The sequence below is a fragment of the Dicentrarchus labrax genome, unplaced genomic scaffold (genome assembly GCF_905237075.1).
Source record: "Dicentrarchus labrax unplaced genomic scaffold, dlabrax2021, whole genome shotgun sequence".
NCBI lineage: Eukaryota > Metazoa > Chordata > Actinopteri > Moronidae > Dicentrarchus > Dicentrarchus labrax.
In genome coordinates this window covers 28,731,842-28,754,730 of record NW_026136713.1, presented here as the reverse complement: position 1 = coordinate 28,754,730, position 22,889 = coordinate 28,731,842, and the positions used below count along the sequence as shown (strand labels likewise).

At 40.1% G+C, this 22,889-nt stretch overlaps 1 long non-coding RNA gene across 1 annotated transcript in view; it reads left to right on the top strand.

The window, feature by feature from the left end:
* Positions 1-21,654, top strand: part of LOC127374760 (uncharacterized) — a 32,798-nt gene extending 11,144 nt beyond the window's left edge. The window contains exon 3 of the long non-coding RNA XR_007887261.1: positions 21,596-21,654. This is a non-coding gene — a long non-coding RNA (uncharacterized LOC127374760). The remainder of the gene's footprint in view (positions 1-21,595) is intronic.
* Positions 21,655-22,889: the final 1,235 nt, after the last annotated feature.

The window sequence follows — 22,889 nt, the reverse complement described above, 5'->3', positions numbered from 1 at the left end:
TGAAATTCCCCTTTGCTGTGAAAATCTTCTAAGGCCTCAAAAAGTAACATCACACTGTCTGTGCTATAAAGAACAAGCTCAACATTTTGCTGTCAGTGTCTTACTGAGAGTGACATGAGAAGATGAATTACACTCTCACGACTTAGAACTAAAGCCAGAGAGTGATTAGCCTACCTTAGCGTAAAGGCTGGAATGAGGGGGAAACCGATAGCCTTCAAAATACACATAACAACAGAAGCCGTCAAATGAAATGGTTAATCAGCACAGTAACAGATATGTAAAAACAACAATTAGTGGACAAGAATACAGAAAGTTAAATGCCACCTTGCAATAGTTGCACTAACACCCTATAAAACCACTTTTTTCAAACAAGAAAGCCAGCTTTAGAGGTGTTGGTAGAAGTATTTTAACTATGCCAATTACCTACTGCTTAGCTAGTCCAGTGCCTCCCAGACACAACATGGGACAACATTTTTTCAACTCATTCAATGAAAGAAAAGTGCATTTCCAAGTGTAAACCCATGACGTCATCTACTGGTTTATTGACGACTGTTTGGAAGCGTATGCATGGCATTAAGAGTATGGCATTTTGGCTGTAGCCATCTTGGCTTTTTTGAGCCAGAAGTGACCAAATTTGGACGAGAGCTTGGAGCCAGGGAGAATAAGCATTGCTGCGCATCTATTCTGATTAGATTTGACTTTAGTCAGTCAGATGATCAAAGCTTGAGGTGAATTATTACAGAGGGCCAAACATGATCTGACAAACACATAAAAAACACAAAATATGCATAGATACCAACAATTCATATTTATAAATATGTGCAAAGATGTTTTCTGTTATAAATCTGTCCAATCACTGCAACTTTCCGGAAATTTTACCAATCGTTGTACCTTTCTGCTCAAGACTTTGAGCCATACGTCACCAAACCCACCCTGTCCAAACAGTATGATTTTATTCTCAGTGAAAGAAGTTGCCTTTTTTTTATTAATTATTTAAAAAAAAAAAAAAGAAAAAATAAAACATAACATGCATCCCAATTTTTGGAAAAGCTGCTGGGATATCAGGCCTTTTAGACCGCAACAATCCCCCAAAAACCCTGCGAAATCTTAGAGGAACTGTTCTTTACACTTCTTGTGGTTTCACTCATGTTCTTATGTATGTCATCCCCTTTTTTGGCAACCATTGTTATTTATATATCATTATTGGACTTCCTCATTTTCTATCAGTGTGATTGATAGATCCATAAAGCAATAAAAACACTGGGAGCAGGAAATGTGTTTTACATTGCTTCTGTTTCAGTATAAAGGAACCTTAAGAAAAAGCATTTCCAGGGAATATTAGTTGGCTGCATTTTGCACTCCTACAGCAGGACTCTACACTCTGCTGCTGTAATGCAGTGAAGTCATCAGGCAGTTCAAAGAGCATAATATGTGCTGTATGTTTAACTCATTTATGAATAGCTTAAGATTAGATTTGGCAGCTACAAAGACAAAGTGCACTGAATGCAAGATCTGAATGACTTCAATACAAATATGATGCAAAATAATATGTATCATTTAATAGTCTAAGACATCTGACTTTTGCACCAGTTTCTTCTGTTTCTCTCTGTGACTTTTGATTATCCACACTTTGTTGAGTCTTTTGCCAGATCCTGTAGCTTCATTCAAAGATGCGGAGCTTAAAACAACTTAATCTAGACGTGTGGTTTTGTGTAAAAATGTTGAAGACTGTCCATTTCAAAACAGCTCTCCCTCAAACTGGACTGGATACTCGAACTTTGGTTAAACGTGTTTTTAATTTAGTTTTGTCATCTCTTTATTTAAAGAGTGTGTATAAATGGGGGGGTGTGTGGTGTGTGTGTTGTAGACAGAGGCTTAAAAATAATTTACAGGAGGAGGATTGTGGTCTGCATTCTGGAACAGTTTATTAGGGGGAAGTCTGCAATTACATATTTTCTGGGTAAACATTAACTAGCTCTGTATCGCAGGCCTTCACAACAACAGCAGCTTGGACTGTAACTTGCTTAGGCCTACAGTGTATACTTGTATGCTTCACTTTTACTAGAACTGTTACCACGAAAGGGGCTGAACAAGTCTGCTTTATTTTAGCAAACTATTAATCTAATGCTGGTTGTTTCCAATGGAGGATATTTTGACAGCATTATGGTTTACAGAAAACCTTACAACTCATGGGATTAAAGGACTGTATTAAAGTACTGCTAAAAATAATGCTGCAGCTGGTTCTGGATGTTTTTTCCCCCAATGTAGATTATCATTTGAAGTCATAATCCACTGTAGTGTCCTAGATCATTTAATAATACTATAGTTTTAAGTTATGGCCACTGGTTATTAATATTCCAACTTAAAGTCAGTGTTTTTATGGTGAATTTTACCCACGAAACCCATGGACCACAGCAGCTAATGCTATGGTGAAGACACCAGCTAGCTGTGTGAATCAGAACTGCAGCATATTTAGACCTCTTGGCTGTTGCAGTTAAGCAAAACTTAAAAAAGCCCCATAGTTGCTGAATTTAAAAATGAACAGACTCTTAATGAATGAAAAACGCTTGATGAGAACAGGACCAATAAAAACATACATAACGTGCATGAAACAAGTTTGCTTTACTAGTGCATGCATGAGTCAGTGCACTTGTTCTGGGCCTCATCACCACTTTGAGCTGCAAGTTTGCACAGGGGTCGCAGACTTGGGTAAATTAAATTTACATCACACAGACCCCCATGGCAATGGAAACCATGAACAAAAGTATATTATTAATCAGGCCCCCGACTAAAGATTTTTCTAGTCGATAGATAGTTGTAGTCATTAGATAAAGACAACAGTTGACTAGTCGTTGCACGTTTAAGATATGAATTTAATTAATTCAATATATAGATTTCAACAGTCACCTGTTAAATGATTGAACGGAAAAAGCGCTATTGAACCTGAATGTGTCAGAACAACCAGCAAGGAGACTGAACATTTATTATTTCAACACAGTATAACATCACACAGTCTGTTGTTCAAAACACGGAATTAATAAGTTCTAACTAAGAGTCTTCTCATTTACTAATGATTAAGTTGACTATTGGGGGACAGCCCTAATTTTTAAATGTACGGTTTGGTTTATTATATCTTGGGCTTTAACTTTGTAACTTCTGCCATTGGTTCTATTGGTTATGATAGTATTGTAGCGTACTTACCAAAGTAACTGTTTAGATCGTCGCCATTATTTTAGTTGTTTTAATAATGCTGCCACATTCCTAGTGCTTGATAGAGTGTCAGATGACTTACAATGTCTTAAATCCAATAATTTTAATTTAAGGCCTTAAAATGTCTTAAAAAGTAATGATTTGACTTAAACATTTATTGGATTAATGAAGTTACTGTTACTTGTATAAAGTTGTATTTTTCAGTCTTGCTTTTTAAATGTGTTTTCGAGAAAGAATCTCTATTGATCATGCAACAACAAAATGAAACCAATACATATTGTCCTGTTAAATAGGTGTCATTCATAATTAACTTAAAAAGTCTTATTTATCCTATTTACCCTGTTGAAACCTGCTGGAACCCTGCATGACTTTGGTCAGTATAATGAATCAATAGCAGTGCGGAAATAAAACCATATATTTTATATATTACTTTACATTTCTACACTGTAATATAATTTTAAACTCTGATTGGATGTTTGTTACTGAAATGCTCCTTGGGAATTATAGTTCATTTCCAGTGTAGTTCAATAGATTCAATCAGGTAAGTTTCATCTCCACCGAGCCTTGGACTGCTCCAACTGCCAATTATTTCACAATATCTGTGCAGGAAATGAACTTTAAGGACTTTAACCTCTGGAACGCATTGTTTTGCTGCTCTATATTTATGTAATTACGAATAATGCCAAATTCAGATACTAAAACCATGAAGTAATGTCAGTGCAAATATTACAGCTAAATATTTAATACTAAGTTCAACTGACATCCTTGAATACATTCCAGTTTTGCATTCACACAGTGTAAAACACACACAACACACACAAACATACAGTGTTCAGAATAGTTGTTCCAATGTCTCCCAACCACATCCTGCATCATCATCATCCACAGAGCAAATGTTTATAAAGAAAACGAAGAGGCAGAGTAGGAAAGAGAAGAGGAGAGGAAGAAAGGAGAGTCATAATAGCTTACAAATGTTGCCTCGCTCTCTCTTTCGCTCTCTCCGTGTGTGTGCCCATCTGAGGGCAATTTCCAGACCGTGGGTAGTTGTGATGGATCTCTGCCTTTCAGGTGTAATTATTTTAAGAGAGATTGAGCTGTTAAGCACTTGAAAAACATCACAGAGGCTCAGTAAGTGTTTATGCTTTCCGTCCTGTCTCTGAGGTCCCTACAGGGGGACTGACTCCTTCAGCAGACCCTGCATTTACTTATTTCTTACAATAGGGGTGGGCACCCCAACTTTCTGGTGATGTGCTGTCCCACATTTGGAGTAAGAATTCAACAGGTGGCCAATTCTTAATTCTTACAGGCTGTAGCTCCTTTAAAGGTCCAGTGTGTAACATTTATGATGATCTAATGACAGAAATGGAATATAATATTCATAGGTATGTTTTCATTAGTGTATAATCACCTGAAAATAAGAATCGTTGTGTTTTTGTTACTTTAGAATGAGCTGTAGGTCGCCTTCAATGGAATTCGCCATATTAATCACTGTGTTTCTGCAGTAGCCCAGAAGGGACAAACGAAACATATTAACCCCCTCTACCCCTAGAGAACCTTTCATTTGACAGATCTTATCTCACCAGAAAAGGAAGTTGGCTTTGACTTCCATAACTGAAAGAAATTAAATTTAGTTCTCTTTAACCCCCAACTTCCACCATCCCTATTCCTCCTCTTCTCCCTCTTTCACCTCATTTTCCCCCCATTCGTTTACCTATATTTTACTCTTCCTCCTAGTATTTCTCCTCTCATGAACCACATTGCACAGAACAAATAAATGTATATATATGTGTATATATATACACATATACTAAGCTCCAAGGTTGTGGGCTATGGCAGGATATTCCAAACATTTTAATGTCACGGACCCCCACAATAGATGCATATTAGACGACAGACTCTCAATTTGAGAGGATTTTGTCCTATTTCTTCCCTTGTCGTTCTAACTTCAAATTATGTGATAAAAGATATTCCATATTATGGATGCAATATTCCAGTCCTCCTTTTGTTGACCCCTGTTGGTCCCTGGACCCCAGTTTGAAAACCAATGGGTTATGGCATCCATGGAGATACCACGCAGGGAATGTAGAAACTGTGACTTCTGATGCCGTTGGAGTTAGCTGAAAGTGAGAACGACATTAAGGAAGTTGTGGAAAGGCTCTCAGCAGGTTTCCCCTTTTAAGTAACAAACATCTAAGAAAGCGATTGCACTGCAGGCTTTCTGCTCACCATGATTGGTGCTCTTTAAGTTACCTCCAGTTGTGTAAATCTACTTGTTTAGCTCACCATCGCTCTCTATTACAAAGTAAATGAAAGAATGTAAACACAGTTACTGTGTGGAATATGAAGCGTGATACAGCCTGACATGACACATGCGTCTAACCTGTTGTTTGTGATTCTGAATGATTTGCTGAAGGAGGTATTCATGGTTTTGCTTGTCTGAGGTCAGAGGTTAGGTTCAGTCACAGAAACAATCCTGGAGTAGGATTCACTATCTGCTCAAAGGCACTTCAGCAGGGGTTACTGCTTAGTGTCACTGTGGAATGAACCCAGGCTTTCCAGATGAAGAATGATCTCTCTGATCAGTGTACCAGCCTGCAGCCCCAGAACGGGTCAAACTGGGTGGAAATGATGGATTGGAAAGCTGCTAAAGCTCGTTTCCTTTAAAGGACCAGTGTGTAGGATTTACTGGTATCTAGCTGTGTAGTTGCAGATCGCAACTCCCTCGCTTCACCCTCCCCTTCCAAGCATGAAGGAGAAACTATGGTGCCTGCAAAATGCGCCAAAAACGTGACATGCTATCGAGAGCCAGTGTCTGGTTTGTCCTTTCTGGGCCACTGTAGAAACATGCCGGTTGAACATGACAGCCCTCCATGGAAGGCACCTGAGGCGTTGGTAGCTATAAAAGGCTCATTCTAAGATAGCAAAAACGCAATGATTCCTATATTCAGGTGATTATACACCAATGAAAACATAACTGTGAATATTGTATTCCATTTCTACCAATAGATCCTCCTTAATGTTACATACTGGACCTTTTTAAGATGCAACCCAAAGTTTTGCTTCTGTTGAGCTGTTATGTCTCCAGGAAGATGGAGAGGAAAGGATGTTTTTAATTCTTAATGGAGCTGAATTTAGATGCTTGTTTACAGCATCAAACCATCTTTTCTTCGAGTGGAGTCTACCAAAGGCCCATTCAGATATTGTTGGCTAAAGTGTCAATCATGTCAATTAATCATTAGGTTTCAAATGCTTTCGTTGTTATTGTAAAAGCTTCCCGACAGTCGATGCTTTGTCCTGCTGTTTTTGTCAAACCCCACCCATCTGGTCTCTGAGGAAGCTGGAGCAAGCCGTATATAAAAATGTTTTTGCAAATGCTTTTTTTCTGAAACAGGTCTGTGCAGTGCAGCACAAAAGAGCTGACTGACAAGCGGTTGAAAGCAACAACACATTTTTGATCAATGTGGACCAATTCCATCATAAATCTTTCATTAAAACAAAAAGTGTTTCACTTTGTTCCTCTGAACTTGCATCAGTGTTGCAGAATTCTAAATAAATGCATTTGTAATTCAAGTGCTTTTTTCATATCATCATCATCAGAGACTTTAGACGACTGTCCAGTGATGTTATGTGGAAAGACTTTCTGAGTTTTCGAGTCCACATTAGATTTGATTTACAAAATATAATGAATTTAGAGTAGATTATAGACAAACTCCTCAGTGTGAAATAGATGGCTGTGTGTGTGTGCAAGCAGTATCAGTGTGTCTACGTTCTATCTATGAAGGTGTTTCTCTACAAAAAGTACGAAGAGCTTTGCTCAGTTGGACAAAAATGATAGTTGACTAATAAAGTTGTACGTTAAAGTAAAAGTACATTTAAAAATATACTGAGGATGGATTAATTTAATTAAAAACCTATTACATTTCAGTCTGCAGTCACACCGTTGGATTAATATTTACAACAAGCCTGGATGTGTGCACACATGTCTATGTTTCTTTGTCCTCCCAAAGTGGCCTTTTCTGCCTGTAGACTGGAAACACCTTTCCTCCTCTTTCACCCCGGACAATAGCAAAGAGAACCAAAGAATTTCTATTTGTCCACATCCTTTGTCACGCCGCATTAGTGTTACTTCCAGCCACCTGAGCCCATCACACTCCATCAAGGGCCATCTATACACACAAGTCAAAATCATTCCATTAATAAGTCACCTCCGTGGTATTTAAGCGAAGCTTGGGATTTAAGACTTCCTCTTTGCTTGGAGGAATTCGCCCGGCCTTTCGGAGCTACCTTTGTGTGACTTATGTGCCTCCGGTGGATTAGGAGTACTCAAAAGCCATTTAAATCACAATCCTCAGTGTTCCAAAGAAATGCTAGAAGGACAATGTAGTGTAGTGAAAAAAAAGGCCCAACAAGTACTAGCTGATAGTTATAAAGTAGCCATATTCCAAAGAAGGGCCCATGAATAAAAGTGCAAACCCCTCTATTAGGGGGATGTGCCTGAACTTGAGCTGAAAGGAATGTTTTGGATTCACAAGGATCCTGTGTGTAAGACTTTGTGTGTGTGTGTGTGTGTGTGTGTGTGTGTGTGTGTGTGTGTGTGTGTGTGTGTGTGTGTGTGTGTGTGTGTGTGTGTGTGTGTGTGGCTGTGGCTGTGGCTGTATGTGACTATGAGGGTTAAGTGCAAGTGTGTGAGTGCATGAGTGTGTTGTGAAGCTCTGCATGAATAGATGAATTGACCCCAGGTGAGCATGTTCCATGTATGCGAAAGAATTCAACACTTTCAGTATGAAAACTAAATGTGATTTTATGCACAACTGCAGGTTTCTTGCACCACAGTATCATCGACTTTATGCATATCTGATATAGTCATGAAAGATGGCCTCTGTGTAAGAAAACATCTGTGTAAAAAATTATGCATGCTTTCAGCCGGCTACAGCCGTGCTATAGCTCCGGCCATATCTGTTTTTATCATGAGAGACTGTTTGTGTGCCTCCTCACAAGCTTGTGTTTGTGCGTCGCACGTGTGGTCAGAAAAAGCGAAGCTGTTTCCTTCTGAAAAATGCCGGGAAAGGGACATAAATCTCCCCTGGCTCCCGGTGGGACGTCATGGAAAACGGAGACCTTAAAGGCAAGCAGGCTAGCAGCTTTGGGGAGGAACGCAAACATCAATCGTGGAATCCGAGGAGAACGTGTTCTGGGTCCTGTCGGATGCTTAAAACCAGGCCAGGAAGTGTGTGTGTCTAAGCATGCTTGGCTTTTCTCTCTATGCGTGTGTCTTTGTGTGGATGCATGCTGAGGGGGTTCAGTTTGTGTGTGTGTGTGTGTGTGTGTGTGTGTGTGTGTGTGTGTGTGTGTGTGTGTGTGTGTGTGTGTGTGTGTGTGTGTGTGTGTGTGTAGTCTCCTCTGAAAACGCCTTCCCAGACTCCCCTCTTCTGGGGTGGAAACGGGCAATAAATAGCTGGGTATCTCCTGGCGGCGGTACAGCAACCGAGGCCCTGGCAAGGAAGTGACTCATTTCAGCGGAGAGAAAAGGGGGGGGGATAAGAGGATTTTTGTGTCTCTTATTATCAGTCAGCCAAGGCAAACCACACTGGCAGGCCAAAGAGGGAAGAGAAGAGGAGGTGGTGGGGAGAAGGGGGGAGGCACTGCCAGCGGGATTGGGCCTCTGCTGCTGGTATTTCGCTCTTTTTAGGAAACTGACTTGTGACCTTTGGTGTGCTCTGAGCCAAGGAGCATGCTGGGACAGTGTGTTTGCTAACACCTGAGCGATGAATGCTCGTCCTGCATAATCTGGGTGCGTTTCACTTAATGTAAAAAGTCTTTGGTTGAGGAAAGTGCCTCTCTTTTAGGTTTGAGAAGAGAAAAAAAAGCTCTGACTGAGCTGCCCCTGTTTTCCAAGCCAAAGTGTTTCAGGTAGGTAAGTAAAACACCTGAGTGTAGAGAGGGAATGCTATTTTATGTGTTTGTGGGCATGCACTGCATGTGTTCGTGTGGCAAGAGTTGGATGAGGGGCTCACTACTGGGCTGGAGCTAATGTCAGCCAAACACTTCTAAATTTACTAGTGTGTGTGCAGGTAGTCAGACTTTACACTTTTACTTGAAAGGAAAATTACCTTTTTTAAGTTTTGGCCATTATTCCTAACGGGTATGATATAATGTTTCGATGCACATTAAAAGCTTCAAACGAGATGCTTGTGGGATCATCCAACAGCAGCCGCATCCCCTCCTCCTACACCTTTGTAATGAGGGAGTTCCCGGGGGCTGTGTTTGTAACTTTCTAAAACTGTCAATCGGACAAGCATGCCCACGTTTGAACAGGTGTGCTTAGGTGAGGAAGTCTGAAAGATTGGCAGACTTGGTCATTATTGGTTTTGCCTCCAAATAACGCATTAAACATGAACATCAATAAGAAGGAACAAATGTGAATAAACGTATACAGGGAATCTTGTTAAAGCTCCAGTGTGTAACATTTAGGAGCATAAATGGAATATAATATTCATTGTTATGTTTTCATGAGAGTATAATAATCTGAACATAAGAATTATTGTGTTTTTGTTACCTTAGAAGGAGCTGTTTTTTATCTACAGAGGGACTGGGTCTTTTTCTACAGAGGCCGTCATGTTGGACTACAATGTCCAGAACAGACAAATCCAACACTGGCTCTAGATAGCGCCTTGTGTGTTTTTGTGAGTTTCGCGGCCACTGTAGTTTTTTCCAACACACTCGTTTGGTGAGGCGTTTCAGTTCAGGTATTTGGGACTAAGAGGAAGTAAAACCTTTTTACATTAGTGATAAACAGAAGATCTTGGTAGTAGTGGTGTTCACCACCACCGAGCAGTCAACAAAACAACAAACAAAAAACAGCACCACCCATACACATGTAAATGATCAGCTGAAAAAAATAAAAAAAATAAACACATCACGCTGGTGACACACTGTTTGACTGACAGATGATTTCTGGGAAGTGCAGACACAGCACCAATAAGTGCTGAACATCAAACATCAAAGATGGAGAGAGCCTTAAATAATGAGAATCTTGCTGATTTGCACTTTGAGGCATTTATCTGGCTGTTGTATCCACAGCAGCAGCAGAATGAGCCTCCTGTTCCCATTATCAACGTTACACATCCGGTCTGAAGGGGCCTTTCAACTGCATAATCATAAGTCACACAATGAAAAGCCACCACTGTTAAGCAATGAACACCTACCTCCACTCTGTCCCATCTGAGTTCCCAGGTGGGTGTACAATATGGCAGACCTTTGTTCCGTGTGTGTGTGGAAAAGCACACACTGTCAACACGGGAGAGAAAAGCTAATATTTACCACGTATGGCCTCGGCTTTAATATTAGCTAGAGGCGCTAGTGCAGGGAGAACAGAGGTCTCACTCTGGTCTCACTTCCTACCCGAAAGCAATATCTAAAAATTAATTTTTTAAGCCTTTACTGCTTTATTAGACAGAGAGTGGAAAGTATCAGATTGGAAATGACAGAGGGGGGAGTAACAAATGTCCCACAGCATTATGCGTACTGCTGCAGCCCACAGATCAACCAGCAGGTCCTGCTTCTTCATCTTTTCTGGCAAATTTTAACATTTTGGAAGTGTTTGTACGATCTGAGCTATCTGCACCAATTGAGTTTATTTGTCCTAAATCTTCTAAATTTCACTTTTTCTTCTGAAAAAGTAGGTGGGAATCATTATTATTAATGTCTTGAGTATGAATTCATCACAAGTGGCTAATCAAGTATCTGCAATACATGCAAATTACAGTTATCTCAAACAGATTCAATTTCTACAATTACATAATACCTTAGTTTTACCTCTTGGTGACAGATCTGAGATTTCCGTGGAAGTTTAAATGGTAAACCCCCCACAAATGATTAAAAATTAAATTTCTCTTATTTTGTACAGTACATACAGTCTTACAATAACCTTGTAGTAATCTCCACAGTGATCTCCAATCCGCATAGCAAATATTCTGTGCATATTTTCCCCTCTCTGCTCCTGATCCCAGTTCCAAACAGGAAATGATCTCGGGGCCATTTCTATCCTCATGGCCCAGACCAGAAGAGTGCATATTCAAGACATACTGGCTATGTCCCCCGTCTCAGGAAAGAACTCCAGACGAGTTCTTGTCCAAGCATTTCGGCTAAATACCGCATGAAATCGCCAGAGGATTTGAAATGAGTCAAGCTGTGGGGCTCTGGCGCGGGACCCACATCAATATCCTACTTGTGCCGGTGGCCAGGTGTTGAGGGGAAATTCTCAATTGAATATTGTATCCAGCTTTCTGGGAGCTCAGGGAGCTGTATCTTGTGTGGATATTCGTTTCTCCGCCTCGCTATGCGCCCCGTCTCCTCTCCTTCCGTCTTGTTTTTGGCATTCCTCCGATCCAGGGCCGAGTGCAGTCTGCTGTGGCTCCCACTTGCACACCTGCCACAAAAAAACAGCTGTGGTCCGGCACAACATCATTAGTGCAGCTGAAAGAGAAGGAAAGGCCTGCGTAGCCGTTCCCCCCCTCTGTTTACTCTCTTTAAGAGTTCAACTCCAGGGCATCTGTACAATGGACAAACATTTTTATGATAAAGACGTGCAAAAGTTGCACCCCCCTCCCTGCACTCTTACGGCTAGGACGTGTAACACGATCACGACTAAACCTGTGGGAGAGAAGGGGTGCTGAAAGAAAATTTTATACCTCAGGATAAATATGTCCTTTTGGGGTGTTCGCTTGCCACAGCTGTACAGTGGATGGCTTTAAGGGCAACCCTTGTGCATTTATCCCCATACAGCTATGATTGCTCCATAACCATGACCAGGGGTTTTGGCAAAGCATGAAAAATGAACTCTCTTAAAATGAGGTTTTGACCCTCACAGGCAAGACCTCTCCTCTTAACCCTACACCAGAAATCTCTCATCAAACTGCATATTTACAAGCAGTCAAGAAACACAGGGATGTATTGCGTGTACTGCTGTAATCGATACGTCCTTAGTGCATGTGGAGGACAAGGAGAGAGGAAGTGCTTCCATTGATTTGTAAAGATACTGGAGTGTAGGCCTCTCTTAACAGCCTCTGTTCTTCCAGAAACAGAGGAGGGAGATTTGACCCCTGTGGGTACCAAGGGCTGCTCCGGAGAGCAGACGCCAAGCCACAGACCCAAGACTCCACTGTAAAAAATTTCCATTTTAACAAGTCACTTCATTCTGCTTACTCCCAAAAGTGCAATCAGTGAGATTTTCACTGCAAGTGATTATTATGGAAATCAGGATTCACTTTTCTGATTCAAATCATAGTTAAGCACAAGGATTTGTAGACGCTATGTTTTTTTTTATTCATCATCGGTGACTGTTCATGCTACTTCTAATGTTTTTCAGTAAGTTCCATCTGTTGCTGGTTTTAACAGTTTTGTTCAGTTCTTATGCCCATTTTAAGAGGTTAATGGTTCAGCAACAACCTATCCGTGCCCACTTTTCATAGAAGAATTCAGGCTTGAAAACAACAAGTTTATACCATTTGTCATACAAACAGGTTGGAAAGAAAGTGTTATGGCTGAATGGCCACAGTTGAAAGCAGGGTGATAGGATGGCCATCAGAGATAAAGAATAACCCTTTAAATTTGGGGATAACGATTCTGGAGGGGATTCATGGTGTTGCAGGTGGTTGCAGACAAGAAAAGTGAAATGGTTGTAACACCTATGTTTACCCTACTATTTCATATTCCATTCCATTCCAGTATTCCATACTATGTCACAAAGGCTGCTGTGAAAAAGGTCAATTGGATGACTCTGGTGTAATTAACCAGGTACCTGCAACAAACCTGATCAACAATTCAATAGCTGAGTGTGGAGAGTGACGGGGCCCTTTTTTTTTGTGTTTCACTACACTCCAGATGGTTATTATAAAATATAATTAAGAAAAAACAACAGTACAAGACAATACTGATTCCAACTTTAAATTAGTTTTGCAATTTAATGGTCGCCACTCGAGTTCGATAAAAGTTATAGACGACTTAATTCCACTTTTAAATCATTTCATTAAATAAAGAAGTTTGGTAGCGTGACATAATTTAATCTCTTTTTCCAGTGCAACTTATTAAAGAAATACTAAATTATTGGAAAAAGTGATAACGAGGTCGATCACTCCACTTATTTCAATGTGATGTCACTTGGCTGGAGAATTTTCTGGAAACAATTGAAGAAAAGTGAAATCATCCCTCTTTCCTGTCAGCTGTTTTTCTTCCTCCAAGAAGAAAAAAAAAATGCCACTTTTAGACTCGACACTAGATTAAATAACGTGTTTAGATGAATATTTCTTGCAGTGGATCCCTACCGGAGAAAATCAATCCGTCACCACGCGCACAGGAAGGAAGCCTGGGCTGGGGAGAGATACTGCTCTTAATGACATGTCTCTGTGTGCCTGGACCAGAGGGGGAAGTAACCGGATATTTAAACAGAGATAAGAGTGTGTGCCAAAGGGGCCGGGATTGGATATGACTGAAACCCCATGGCAACCGGCCGGGGCTATCGGATATGGAAAGGTAAATAGTAATGCAGCCGTAGCATGTTTTAATGCTGTAAATTAAAAGCTCGTGTAACATCCATGCGAGGGTGATATATAGGTGGTTAGCCTCTGCCAAGTTTTCATTAGTGATTTCCTTCAAGCTTTTAGCAGCGCGCTTGTTTTAAATCAAGATTTGGAACATGGGTTTTGGCTCATCAGGATCTGTAAGCAGAAATCAGATATGCTGTATTTCCAAGCAAGAACAGTCACTGCCACACTGTGATGAAGGAGATGAAAGTATCTTTTACTTAACCCTCGCAGACAAGAGGAAGAAAGAAGATGAGAAAAATGTGTGTTCGTACACACTGGCATAGCCGGACCTTGAAAAAAAAGAAACTTGAAAGTTGTGTATTTATCTAACCGATATCTGTGGCAGTTAAAGTCCCTCCCTCTCTAGTTTTCTATACATATATTGTTTTTACTGATATAATCTACTCCTATGTTTTCCAGAGTAGCTTAGATGAGAACAGGCCTGAACTTGTTGAATCCAGCTGTGGGTTGTACAAGTTACTCACAGCTTATTGTGGCTGCATTGCATTCTGGTCTGTTGAGGCTACTGAATTGGTGTTTCTGCCTCTTACCCCACTGTATGACCAGATCGGTCTGAAGCCTCTCCTTCCTGATTCTGTCACTGTCAAAGCTGATGTTTATCTTTGATTTTTTTTTTAGGTTATGTCATTATTTTCGGCAATCAGGTGACGGCATCACATTTGACCAGTTAGAAAAGCAAATAAATAAGTATTTTTGAACAATTCAGGCTCTGATATTACAAAGATACTCCAAAATAGACAAAGACAGGGGCATTGGGTGCAGAAGGTGGTCGTATGTTACACTTGTGGTGAGTATGGTCTGTGTGAAGCCTGTGATTTGGCTCACCAGGAGTCCCAAAACCAAGAGCTCTCACAAAAAAATTTCATCGAGCAGAAAATTTTAAACGTGCTCAACGTTGCAACACATTCTGTTGCTCAAAAAAGAACTTCTAGGTGAACTACTTTGTAATTTTACAGTTTACCTCACAATTGTTGAGACAGATAATAAAATGATTGCTGCCATAACATTCCTAGAGCTGTAAAGTCCTCTCTAAGAGTATTCTAAAATGCTGTGTATCAATAGAACCCCAAATTCTTTTTTTATTTTATTTTATTTTTTTTATGTTTTTCTTTTTTCTTCTTGTTGGAAATGTTGGAAATGAAACTCCATCAGCAGCACTGAATGAAAAAACTCACACACAGTCGTCTGGCAAAAAAGTTTGCTCAGCTTTTGCACTGCATTGCCCAATCAAGCACATGGAAAGGCACATTCCAGTTAGATTACTTTACAATGTAAACTGTGTAAATCCGTTGTTTACCTCATGATTATTGAGTCCAGGATGATGATTGTCACCATGACAACTTTCCATAGTTGTAAAATCCTGTCTCATAGTTTTATAAAATGCTGTGATAAGCCTTCAAACCCGTAAATGTATTACTCAAACGATAGCTCCTAAATTGTAATTCATCTTCTCACTGGTACTTGAAACCACTGGCCCCCACCAATAATGTGATTATGCTGGTATCTTACTAAAGGGAACAAACTCAGGGACAAAAGGTTCATTAAGCATATTCATGTCTGGTTTCCAACATTTACATTCAAGAAACACGAAAAGGCAGGAGAAGTCATAGTTTTTGCACCAAACTGTTTGACTTTGACTGTAATATTTAAATGGATGTTTGCAAGGTGTGCAGAGCTTAAAATGTCCACTGAAAATGCCAGAAAGGAACAACAATCTAGAGAGTATTTTTTCTGCTTTAGTATTAGTATTGAAACAATTATGTCTCTTTTTAAAAAAGTAAATTACATGACTGTGATGTACACCTCATTGATACTACCCAGGAAGAACCCAGTGAATTGTAGTCTGCTCCAGCCTCCATAATGAATGGGAAAACTGAAGCATGTACTCTTGATGAGTAAGACTCTCCATTATCTTAACAACTAACACTCAGATGCCCTTGAGCCAGGCATTAACCCCCCTGACTGTTCTAATGACCAGAAGTCAAACCTGTCATGGCTCTGGGAAGTTCCCAGAAATGAAAGTGAAGCTGAAAAAGAGCAATTTTTTTAAAGGGAGAAAACAGCAGTGTCATCTTTGCCTTTTCTTTTCACTCCCACACTGATCCCTGTATCAGTCGACTCTGCTCAGTGTTGGGTCTGCAAAGCCAGATCAGGTTCCCTCTCCAAGTTACCGCTCAAAAAGACTTGTAATAGGAGCAGCTCAGCTCTGCAGATGCAAAAATACACAAGTTTTTCTCTGCTCTCTTAGTGGGCTGGACCTGAAATCATACAGAACATATCTTTCCTTTGCGGTTTGATGATAACACTCTCAGACAATGAAGGTTTCGCCAGAGGAAGTGATTAAGCTGTATTTTGTAGCGTGTTTGTTTTAGTTGTGGCCATTTGAATCATTAGACTTTCTGGAGAACAGCACAATGTATTTCTCAGGTCTCAAGTGTGTGTCTGAGGAGTTGTGGAAATTTTGAGATTTAATATTTTCTGAATCCAGCTGACACTTTTATGATCAACTATGAGCATAACAGTGGCGTTAGTTTAAATTCTAACATTACAAACAGTCCGACGGTACAGAGTGTGAAGCCAATAGTTACCACACCTTGCCAACAGTAACAAAATATTCCTACTGTGATCACGTATGACAGAAATTCCAGAGATGGTAATGGGAGCTTGAAGGGAAGAGCATTATAAGAGGAAGCAGAGGTGGATGTGAATCAAGGGGATGAGGGTATCGTGAAATATTTGCTCGACAGATGGCTTTTGAGCCACTATTGACTGCAACTACCCCCCCCAACCCAACACACACTCTGTCCATGTTTCAAGCACCTCCAACCATTGGCAAGGCCGCAGTCCTAACCTCCGCCGGCCTCAGGATCAGGTGATGCTCCGCAAAAAGGATTAGCGGCAACTGGATCCTTTTGGCACAGGCACAGGAATTTTCATTACAATGATCTTGGGTGTGGTGTGCCAGGAATGCATCCTCAATTGGAAGGAGAGGAATACACCTAGGCAAAGTGCAAGGGAGTGGCTAGCAGGGGGGGTAAGGGTGGTGGGAGTTTTGGTTGGTCCTGTTTCTTCCCAGTCCACCACCTTGTCTCATCGCTCCTCTAATTTCCTGTATGGTTCTTGAAACTCGTACAGCCCCATTTACAGTTAGAAAGCGAATATTGTTTCTTTTCACATCCTCAAGTGTTTGTTCTGTTGTGTGTATGCATTTGTAACGGTTGTGAACAATATGGCAGTATAAATGTATTGTACTTTGTCCTTATCTTTCTGTAGCACCAGGTGCCTTTGTCTTTGCACAATGTTTTAAATATTTATTAATGTAACAATTTTTGACATTTCAAAGCTTTCAAAACATCAGAGTTTACTCAGTTCCTAAGAATGGAACATTGATCAATAATAATAATAATAGTGATAACTGTTTACATTCAACACAAAATAGAAATATCACAAGGTCTACAAACCCCACAAACTGAGCAAACTCCATCCACATATGAAGACTGTGAGATGCAGTTTAAATCGCTAGAAAGAGATACTATCTAATCCAATCCACTTTATTTATATAGCACGATTTTAACAAACACAGGGTTTCCAAAGTGCTGCACAAAAAGTTCAATTCACTGTTATTTGTATAGCGCCAATTCATAACAGCTTTTCAAATAGAGCAGGTCTAGACCGAACTCCTTATAACATTATTTACAGAGACCCAACAGTACCACCATGAGCAAGCACTAGGCGACAAGGGCAAGGAAAAACTGCCTGTTAAAAGGCAGAAACCTAGGACAGATCCTTCGGCTCTAGGTGGGTGGTCGTCTGCCTCGACCAGTTGGGGTGAGCTACTATGTGGACCTCCAGTTAAAACCATTTTGTTAAAGGTTATATACACAGATTAGCCATAAGATTATGAGCACTGACTAGTCAAGTGAATAACACTGATTATCTGGTTTTCATGGTACCTGTCAGTGGGTGGGATATATCAGGCAGCAAGGGAACATTTTGTCCTCAAAGTTGATGCGTTACAAGCAGGGTTTGAGCGACTCTGACAAGGGCCAATAAACCCTTAATTTGCTGAGTTACAATGTGAAAGGGTCTGCAATGGCTGCAACGTAAGCTATTACTAATCCTTTGCGCCTGTCAAAGTACGTCGACTAAAAGTGCTTGTTTTCGCCACTGAGAGATTGTTATTCTAAGTGTCTGACAAGATTAAGGAGAGCATCCCTACTGAGATAGACCTTATGTTTGACCAGACACAGCTGTAATATCACTTACTACCAGACTCCATAGACAAAAACGGTAATTCTGGCCAGAAACTAAATGGAACTCACCAAAACGGTTTTTGTTAGTCTGTCCACTGTTCCAACAATCACCAACACTGGTTTTACCAATGTAGATGAGAAAAACAGCAGTCGCTCTACTCGGCTGCACATGGAGCAGACCGGCGATGTAGACAAACCACAGAGAGGGTGCAGTAGCAACATGGGGTGACGTCATTCTCTGCTCAGGACGCCATGACTCCACTACATCTTTACATAGAAAATAGTTGTTTGCTGGTATTTTCATGTTTTAAATCTCCACATATAACCTTTTAACCTTTTTCAGTTTGTGTGATCCTGTAATTGTCAGTTAAATAGAAATAGAAACACCACATTCAACACATTACACAATAACCTAACAACACACACAACTAATAAAATACCAAACAGAAAGGGAAAATACAGAAATACATAAGAATATACTATCTCCAATTGATTTAAAAATACAGAAATACATAAGAATATACTATCTCCAATCAGATTTAAAAATACAGAAATACATAAGAATATACTATCTCCAATCAGATTTAACCAAAAAGTGTCAATATGTGGCTCACTTTTTATTTTTCATCATTCTTGTCTGAGTTTATACTACACAAAACCATACATATTTGAGAGTTTAATACATACGTTTATTTAAATTAAATATATTTTTCATTAATTTTGAAATAATATTTTAACTTTCCTTGGCTCATGGACAAATATCTTTGAACTCTTTGGCGTGGTCACCTTTAATGTGAGTCTCATGGCACAAAGTCAGTTTGACTGAGCCTCCTAAAATCGGTTAACTACCCAAACTTTGCATTTCAAGCTGCACCAGTTAACATTACACATACAGCACCTGGCACAATGATAGCAAGGGTTAATTTGGACTTTTTTGGACCCAGATATAATGCAACAAGGCAAACTGCAGCCTTCAGACTTAAATGATGGTGTTTGGGGTGTTTTGAGGTGAATTATTGAGATAGTTACCGAGTTTATCCTTCTTTTGATGAAGTGCACTTTTGCTGCCCCCTAAAAGACACTTTTCGATTGTGCTGTATGTACTGTTTTTCTTTCTTTTTCCTCAGTCTATACCAGAAATCTGTACTTTACTTGTATAAACAGAACTGAACATAGGGCTCCTCATGCAGTGGGGATGAAATATTACCTTTAGTAGTGCAGCTTCATATAGAACTCGACTTATCACCTTTGGGCCTGTTGTACCCTTATCACAGGAAATAGCGATGTGTTGATTATTTCATTTTTAAAGTGCTGGAGAATTGACATCTTGATGTTCATCCTGCAGCGGGGCCTCAACATGTTTGTGATAATTTGCTCAGACTGCAGGTTGGATTTGTGAGTGAGTTTTTTTTATCTAATCTCCCCTTGAGTAATCAAACAGGTGTCTGTTGTTTAATCTGGCAACTGAACCTGCATTTAACACCCTGGTCCCCCCTATGTTGAAATTTCATTCTCTTTGTTTAGAAATGTAATGCTATCATTGTGCTGTGCACTCACTGAGAACTGACGACCAGGCGACCATGGCTGAAAGGTCTTTCCGATTGCAGGTCACGATTTTGGCAGGGCGGGGGGGGGGGGAGAAAAAAAAAGTTGTGGGGCACAGCTCTGGAATTACCTCCACAATTGCAAAGTGAAAGCCGTTCTTAGAGGGGGGCAACAAAGAGCTCTCTGTCTGGGCAGCGCCTTTTGGCCAAGGAGAAATACTATCTGCTGCCATGCCCCCCCCCCATCCTGCCTCTTGGGCTGATTACGACAGTGGGGCAGGGTGGGCAGAGTGCCGCGCCAGTGCTACGTCCCACAGCTCCATTGACAATTGTTGTGGTTGGCTTATTCCATTTACATGAAGAGGACGAGAAGGAACAAAAGTAGATATTATAAAAATATTTGGTGTCTATGTGTGAACCATGAACCTATAGCTTCCCAATGCATCTAAGACTGTGTATATTCAGCAGCATTTCTAAGGCCAAAAAAAAGAAAAGGTGACGGAAATCAGACTTTGACTTGGGTCACAAGTAAAAAAAGAAACATAAAATAAACTCAGTGAAAAACTTTATTAGTTACACCTGTAGCCTACAATCTAACTTAGTAACTAAACCCCCCAAACACTGCTCGTATATGGGTATTTACTAGTGTTGTTGATTGATTCATGTCCAAATTCTACATATTGTGCTACTCTGCTGGTTGAATCTTGGTTATTGCAATTGAATTTCGGGGGCTGTTGATGTATGTGGTGGCAGCTTTTGTCCCCCCTCAATCCCTGCCCCCTCTAGACTCTACAGACTGTGGCCTGCTACGTACACCTGACCCTCCACCACCACAGACACCGGAGAATTAGCCTCTTTGAGCCACTAACTTAGCTAACGTTCAACACAGTAACGTTAATGAAATGTGCTTCTGGTGAGCTCTGAACGTTACTGCACAGATACCACACAGAAACGTTTACAGACATACGTCAGATGTGGTGGTGTTACCTCCCATGTCACACACTCTGTAGCCACAAGGCCACAATCCCCTTTATGATTCTTTCTGCTGCATTTTTTATTTGCTGGTTTTTTTATGCTGTCATAGAGTTATTAATTCAATTTTAGCATTGAGCCCATTGTTAGTGGTTGGCTAGTGGTCTGTCCTTGGAAGGACAAAAAACTAGAAACACCTCTCAATCTAATGTCGTTAAGTTCAACACCACCTTTAACTATGGAAACTGGATGTTCATAAATGTAGAATTTATGGCTGAACTGTTGTGTTGAATTGATTTAGATTGTATAAGTGTCCACTGATTGTTAAGTGGCCATTGAGGGTATGGTAAATATGTTTGTGCAAAGTCAGCCATTGTCAGCCATTCTATAATAAATGTTTAAAAAAAAAAAAAACATCTTCACAATGACAAGTTTTGGTTGAAATATTAGTATTAAATGCATCCTTTGGAGTCGATCTTTTTCTTCATTGGAACTCTGACTTTTACTAACACCTCTTGTAATTTAATGTATAATACCTCTCTCACAACATGTCCTTCCAGTGTCATAGTGAGCTTTTTATAGGCCCCAGAAGCAGTCAGTGATGTGTGTTATATTTATAGCAGAAACAGAAGTGGATAAACTATAAGAGCAATGATAGCCACAAACTTAAACTACACAAATAAAAAAAATATAACATGATGAATGATGGCCACAAACTTAAACTACACAAATAAAAAAAAATATAACATATATATATATATATATATATATATATATATATATATATATATATATATATATATATATATATATCACAGTCTGGGCCACATTGTTTAACCAATAGGTGATCTGAGAGGAATTTATTGGTGTCAACTCTGAAGTTCTTTTGGGACATCTTAGAAAAAGAAAGTCGGTAAATGACCAGATTACACGCTCTGTACTGGTGAGAAGTGCAATATATGTCACTGGCTCCATTTAATCCAATTAATAATCCTCAACCTCTCTTTCAAAGGCATTACGTGAAGAGAAGGTGCTCCTAATCGCCGTGGAATCTGCGAAGATCCAGCAAAACATCTCCTCCCCCTTTTTCCTCCACAAGCTTTTCCTTATTCCAAATGTGCAGATGGCAACAGCTGTCTCTTGAGGAGCTTGAGAAATTGCAGCAACTGGAAAAGCATTTTAATTTCTGCTATGCAAGGTGACATCTGACATGTTGCCCAGAGCCTCTCAATGCCATCAATCTACGAGATAAAAGACGTTGCTTCAGGACACACGCACCCAAATCAATTGTAGACCTGCTATTATAGTCACTTCGATATTGGTTTAATTCAGAATGATGATATTGGAGTAGAACATTTTGCTCAATAGCGCAAATTTTATTTTTAACCTACTTATGGCCCAGTGCAACTATCAAATAAAGATTGTGTACTATTCTCGTCTGACTCTGATCAGTCCAACTAGTGCCAAAATAACACCAGTAACAGTTTAGAACAGTAGAGGACATTTATTTAGTCTTTTACAGCGACAAAAAACTGTTATATCCACTAGGGCAGTGGTTCCCAACCTGGGGGTCGGAACCACTAGGGGTCGCCAAAGCTTCACGGGGTGTCGTGAGACCTTCTTGATTTTAAGGAAGTGTAAGAAAACTTTAAAAATATACACAGTAGGTCTATATCTCAGCTAGCAATGCTGCACTATAGTGAGTGTGGCCACTATGCCATTGCTGTTCCTGAGGGTTTGGCAGGTTAGCATGTATAAAATTAGTCTGACAGTCACCTCACACTCTGTTGTGGAGCTTGCAAATGGTGAATGAGTTAGCTTTTGAGTTTCTAAGGAGCCAGTTTCATAAGATGCTGTGCATCTTAAAACACAAACACACATCCAATAATACATGACAAATACAGATACTACAGATACTACTTTTTCAGTTACAGAACTCTTCAAATATTTAGTAAGTAGGAATGGACAATTTAAGTAGTCAATCAAACTATTTAGAACATACATGAAATATTCCCAAACTGATTGCCTTCATTCAGTCACTCCTCCTTCTCACTGTATGGGAAAGTTCTACTTGGCCCCTCCTCCGTGTACTTGGACAAAAAAAAAGAGGAGAAAACATTGAGAGTGGAGTTACACCAGAGCATAGGGCAGTAGAAGTAGAGGAGGAGCAGACCACTGACAGAAGAGGAGCAAGCAAGCGAACTTCACCACAACAACACAAGTCCCCCTCTCCACCGCACTGCATCTCACCCCTCAGTCCTGAATCACATCCAAATCTTATACATTCACAGGCCGGGGCTGGCCAA